This window comes from Coenobita brevimanus, chromosome 67, assembly GCF_032717465.1.
Source record: "Coenobita brevimanus isolate Jiangsu-jjx chromosome 67, ASM3271746v2, whole genome shotgun sequence".
NCBI classification, from domain to species: domain Eukaryota; kingdom Metazoa; phylum Arthropoda; class Malacostraca; order Decapoda; family Coenobitidae; genus Coenobita; species Coenobita brevimanus.
The window spans coordinates 27,863,963-27,870,437 of NC_137020.1; the positions used below are offsets into that span (position 1 = coordinate 27,863,963).

Genomic DNA, 6,475 nt, shown 5'->3' on the forward strand with positions numbered 1-6,475 from the left:
AACCTTTGCTATCCCCTGGCAGTTTTATTCACCATTGCGAAATTTTGAACGGGATAGGTTGGATATAGACCCGTAATCTCGTCGGTTAAGGAAGCTCCCTGACACCTTTTCCTGAGCGATTTATTCAGTTTAATCTTTGCTGCCTCTTGACGATTTTATTCAACTTAGGAGCGAAATTTTGAACCAGGTGGGTTAGATACAGACTTATTCTCGTCAGTTAAGGAAACTCCCTAACACCTTTTCCTAAGCGATTTACTTTGCTTATTCCCCATCCTGCCCTAATCTGTATCTAAATCCTTCTAACATGGCCATACTCTGCATCAGTAACATACAAAAGGATATTCACCAGCCATATCCAAAAATAAATCGCTAAGGAAGAAGTGTTAGGGATCTTCCTTACCCGACGATTTTGCGAGTCCTGACCTGAATATAATCTTCTGGAGATGGTAAGAATTAAACTAAGAATTATGTCGTGGGATTGAAGGGGTTAGCTCCTACCACTTCAGCCCAAGGATGTCATCCACAATTGTAACTGGTCCCGAAAAAGGCGCCATAAATGTCCGTCGTTCTCATGTGTAAATTCAGTTCAGACCATTTTTTTTTTTTTTTTTTTTTTTTTTTTTGAGAGAAATATGCTGGCTTCTGGCCTTTGGTTCCTTCTTCCTTGCATAAAAGAAGCGCCCCCCCACCCCTTAAAAAAAAAAAAAAAACTAAATTAAGGCTATTTAAATTTGGTGCTCCTAAGATTTAAGTGAATGCAAGTTTCGTGAAGAAGAAATAGTAATGCAGTCTCCTTATAAATAATAGCAATTCAAAAAAGAAAAAAAAGTCACATTTTACAACAGACGCTGAGAAAAGTTTAATTCACGGCTGTTCAAGTCTGTCATTTTAAAAATGAAAAGGAATACTGCCTTTTAATCGAGACGCCATATTAGATTATCGAGAGTGCAGGAATATACTGAAGAGTTTGATAATCATTTCTACAAGTTTATTCCCCCCAAAATTATCAGACCCATGGATGTTTAAATTTATTTCCTTTAGATTTAAAATAAACTACTCTGGTTGAAACAAAAATATTTACGTAACTTCTTCATCTACCGTACGAAATCAGAAATAAAAACTCATAAATCACAGTGCTGTAATTAAACATCTCAAAATTGCGGATGTTCAGCTATAATTCCTCTAAAATCATCCTTTGCCCCATCACGACGGCATAATTATAGAGCCTGTTCGTCCGTAAGTAATTTTCCTCTTCATCCACACCACGAATTCGGATATAGAGACTCAAATTTTACTGTACTCTACTTAAACGTCTCTAAGTTCCTGCACTTCAACACTAATTCTTCTAAAGGTATCTGAATTACTGCTTTTCACCTGTAATTCTTCTAAACGTCTCTAAGTTACTGCTCTTCACCTCTAATTCTTCTAAACGTCTCTAAGTTACTGCTCTTCAACTCTAATTCATCTAAACGTCTCTAAGTTACTGCTCTTCAACTCTAACTTCTCTAAAAATCATCCACAGCCTCATCAATACAGCATAGTTATAAAGCCTGCCCATCCGTAACTAACTTTCCCAGTCACATTTGCATCACCTAACTTGAGTCTTTACACTAGCAATACAGATCACTTCACTAACTTCTTCTTTGACGTCCACCCTACCACCACCAACTTTCAATGACGAATCTCTCTCTTTTTCTCTCTCTCTCTCTCTCTCTCTCTCTCTCTCTCTCTCTCTCTCCCTGTGTGTGTGTGTGTGTGTGTGTGTGTGTGTGTGTGTGTGTGTGTGTGTGTTAGTCCAGACGATTGATTTATTTAAGGAGATTTTTTGGCCTTCGTAAACCCACCTCATTACACGAGGCTCTTTATACGAAAAAAAAATCGTCTGCTAGTAACAAGAATATAAAACGGAGGGTAAAGGGTATAACCTCTTCATTACTGTCACATATTTGCTATTTTGTTTCTGCTACAGCCACACTATTCTAGGAAGAACATCTTAGAAATAGAGTTAGAAACAGTCTCTACTATTTCTTGAAGTTCGCGGAAGTTTTATTTTATATCGCTACTGCCAGACGGTTATACTCAGCTTATAAGAGTCCCATGTTTGTGATAGAAAGATTCTCTGCTAATTCTTGGGGTACATGATCAGTGTTAGTCTAGCTGCCGTCGTATGAATTTATTCAGCGTAACAGAAGTCCATCGAACCTCAAGGCCAGCACTGTAAGCCACAGCCGTTGTTTTATTTCGTTTTTCCCACCGATTCACGATTTTACTCTGTTTAGCAGTGACCAGTTTAACTGTAGGAGCACGCGACCAACATCTACTAAATTTCTTAAATTTATTTTGACTCTGCTGCAGCTTAGGAGATATTCTGCAGACTTTAAGGGTTTATATATATATATATATATATATATATATATATATATATATATATATATATATATATATATATATATATATATATATATATATATACTGTATATATATATATATATATATATATATATATATATATATATATATATATATATATATATATATATATATATATATATATATATATACTGTATACTGTATATATATATATATATATATATATATATATATATATATATATATATATATATATTCTGTACTCTGTAACAGCCATGAAAGTTGTATTCAGGTTACAAGAGACCCAGCGACCTCTGGAGTTTAAAACTGGACTGCATCCAGTAGTTTTATCTGGCCCACGACACGTTTTTCCGCAGTATATACTTTACAAAAACTGCAGCCTGGCCTTAATATGGGAGGTAATTGGAGATGCTGGTGAAGGGAGGAGTATTATAGAAGCCCTGCAACCCGGCCATAACCATAAAGTACAAGTATTTTCTATTAAAGTTAGTCCCGTGGTGGTAGCGACTGGTTATTGGGCATCGGTGAAGCGGAAGAGTGGGGGAAGTGTAGCGAAGCGGGAAATGAGCTCAGACTGCACGCAATTTAAAAACACGCGACTTTATTTGAGTGCGCCGAAGTTGGGAGCAAAAGTATAGATGAGTAGGAATATATTTATAAGGCAAGGGGGTGAGCGGGGAAAGAAAAGGGAAATAGGGTGGAAGGGTTTGAGGCTTTGATACAGACTTGATTATATAATTTCCCGCAAGTATTAGGTTACAGGAATGAGGATAGAATGGAAATTAGTCTGCAGCAAAAATACAGATGAGTTGAAATATATTTTTTTACGGCAGAAAGTGGGAGAGAGGAAGTTGGGTGTGGGGTTGAGGCCTTGATACAAAATTGATTATATACTTACCCCTGAGTGTATTGGGTTGCAAGAATAAAGAATAGCATAGGGGGGAAAAGAGAGGAAACCCAGGAACAAGGCTGAAAGACAAGATGTAGATAAGGGAACAGTGTATGAGGTTGAAGGTGTGAGGTGGAGAGAGGGTAGTGTGATGGCGGAGGACAGGCTGACATGGAGATTCGTTGGTGGGAGTTAGGTGCCTGGCTGTAAATATAGTTAGTATATGAGGGAGGATGGTATGTAGTGGGAAGAGGATTAGTTATGTATTTCTTCGTGATTGACTATAAAATTGAACGGTAAGATGGGAGGAAAACAAGCGTTAGTCTAAGACGGGGACAGGATATACACTCCTTTTGCGTTAAATTGGCCCAGATTTTCGTCCTTTTGCAGCGTATTTCACGTAGCTGAGCGGTAGAAAAAGACAGTAATAAAGATCCGCGTTTTTTCAGTAGCTTTTCTTCATGACTGGTATCCCATTCTAGTGCTAAATCATTCTTACAATTCAGCATTCATAATAGAGAGGTGCAATTTTAGACCAAGTTAGTGTAAGAAGAGTATAGATTAGGGACAAAAGTCTAGATAACTGGGAATGTTTTTATAAGGTAAGGAAAAGTGAGGGGGGATGGAAAGGAGAGAAAGTGAGGGGAATAGAGAGAGAGGGGGAGTGAAGGGTGTAGAGGGAGGGAGTAGGGGTGGGAGGGATAGAAAGAGGGGGAGAGGGATAGCGAGAGTGAGTGAGGGGGACAGAGAGAGAGGGATTAGGTGTGAGGGGGTTAGAGAGAGAGTAAGGGGAGTGGAGAGAAGGAGTAGGGGTGAGGGGGTTAGAGAGAGGGAGTAGGAGTGAGGGAGAATAGAGCGAGGAAAGGGAGGTTAGGGTTCCTTGTCCTTGATTCAGAGCCGATTATGTATTCTGAGCCTTGTATCTAGTTACAGGAGTAGGGAATTGGGGGATGGAAGGAGAGATAGAAAAAGAGGTAGAGGGATAAGTTAGGTATATAGTTGATTAGAAAAAGGAATGGAGGGGTAGTAGTAGTAGTAGGAGGAGGAGGAGGAGGAGGAGGAGTAGTAGTTGCAACCCCAGGCCTATATGAATGTGAACCCAGTGGACTGCAGGCTGAAGTTTCCCTCCTCCTTCACTCCACCATCTTCATTTAGTGGGTCTTATCAGTGCCACCACGTGAAGGCGTCCCTCTCCAGCACCAAGTTGGGGGGTAAAAGGGGTAAAACAGTAATTTATTCGTCTTTTCCAGCGATGTATTAAGGTACAGTAGAGAACAATAAAGAATAATTATGAAGGTAGAGGAGAGGTAGACCGAGAACGAGGGTGATGAGGAAGATAGCATAAAAAACCGTCCTATACCCTTTTCACCGTAACTTGGCTTAGATTTCCTTTCTTTTGCTGCTCCCTTCTCGTAGCTGAGTGGCAGAAAAAGGCAGTGTTACGTTTCTAAATCCTCTCTGTTGAACTCCACTGTAACTAGCAGTGTCTCAGTATTGGTCGAGCTTTCTAATTTATATATCTGTCTATAAGCACATCATTCCCTACTCAGTAATGACCTAATCTTCCTCTACATAACCCTTACTCTTATATTTTCCTTCCTCAATCTATCCACTGGGTTCTTCATGTAGTAAAATGTATTGGAAAAAAAAAAATATTTTTGGCCATGCCACGTTGAGTACACCGCTTCCCGTCCGATCAGCGAAGTTAAGCAACGTTGGGTCTGGTTAGTACTTGGATGGGTGACCGCCTGGGAACACCAGATGCTGTTGGCATCCCTACGTGTCAAGTGGGGTTGGTGGAGGATTAGTGCCCCTCCCTGTAAAACAATTAACTCTGAGCCGTTGGCCACCCCGTGTGGGATGCGTGGCGTCTGGCAATGAATGAATGAATTATAGCAGATTAAGATTTTAGAAAACTGTATTGGGGGAGAGAGAGAGAGAGTATAGGATGGGAATGAATATTTGTATGTTGCGAGTTTAAGTGGTGAACACACACACACACACACACACACACACACACACACACACACACACACACACACACACACACACACACACACACACACACACACACACACACACACACACACACACACACACACACACACACACACACACACACACACACACACACACACACACACACGACGGCAAACAACAGGGAAACAAAAAACTCACTCCAACAAAAAGCGCAAGTGAAGTCTACCCAAATCTACACGAGCACAGAGAGAGAGAGAGAGAGAGAGAGAGAGAGAGGCTGGGTAAAACTGGAGGGGGCTGATTGGTAGGGCACAAGACTCTTTGGGTTTGAATGTTCTGTACTCGATTTTAGGTGACAAAAAATATATTCGCAGTTTAGTATTGGGAGCACACGCAATATGCAGGCACTGAGAGAGAGAGAGAGAGAGAGAGAGAGAGAGAGAGAGAGAGAGAGAGAGACGTACACCAAGCAAAAGTATCGTAACACACACACACACACACACACACACACACACACACACACACACACACACACACACACACACACACACACACACACACACACACACACACACACACACACACACACACACACACACACACACACACACACACACACACACACACACACACCATACAACTACGTAGTTCTAACCAAATCAACACGGGCCCACACAAAACACACAAAAACAAGCCAACGAAAACAGTAAAGGGGCTCTCTGAAAACACTGGTGAGCTACACAGACGCTGCATCGATGTCATTTGCAACGGCTGCTGCTGAATATAATCGTCCAATAGCAACAAGAATAGAATAGAAACAAAAAGGAATACTCAAAGCCCAACATTCACGTCCACTAACTGGTCTAAGGTCTGATTTTTTTTTTTTAACTTTTCCCTATGAGGACCTTCAGCTTGTTAATGATAAAATTGATGTGCTTCATTCTTCCTTAACCCTTCCGCCAAATTGTAGTTCAGACCAATTAAGACTTTTATGAGCTGAATCTTCCCAGCTTCCTTTACCTTTCACCTTTCCCCATGACCTTGACCTCAGCTGTTACTCTAAAAAAAAAAAAAAAAAAAAAAAATCAAGCTCTTGCATGATCTTCAACTCATCCACCAAGTCTCATCCACATGAAGTCTAAGCTATATGTTATTTTGTTCACACACACACACACACACACACACACACACACACACACACACACACACACACAC

At 40.4% G+C, this 6,475-nt stretch overlaps 1 non-coding gene across 1 annotated transcript; it reads left to right on the forward strand.

The window, feature by feature from the left end:
• The first annotated feature begins 4,934 nt into the window (after nucleotides 1–4,934).
• Nucleotides 4,935–5,053, forward strand: LOC145405700 (5S ribosomal RNA). Its single transcript, XR_013898440.1, has one exon. It is a non-coding gene; the product is annotated as a 5S ribosomal RNA (ribosomal RNA).
• Nucleotides 5,054–6,475: the final 1,422 nt, after the last annotated feature.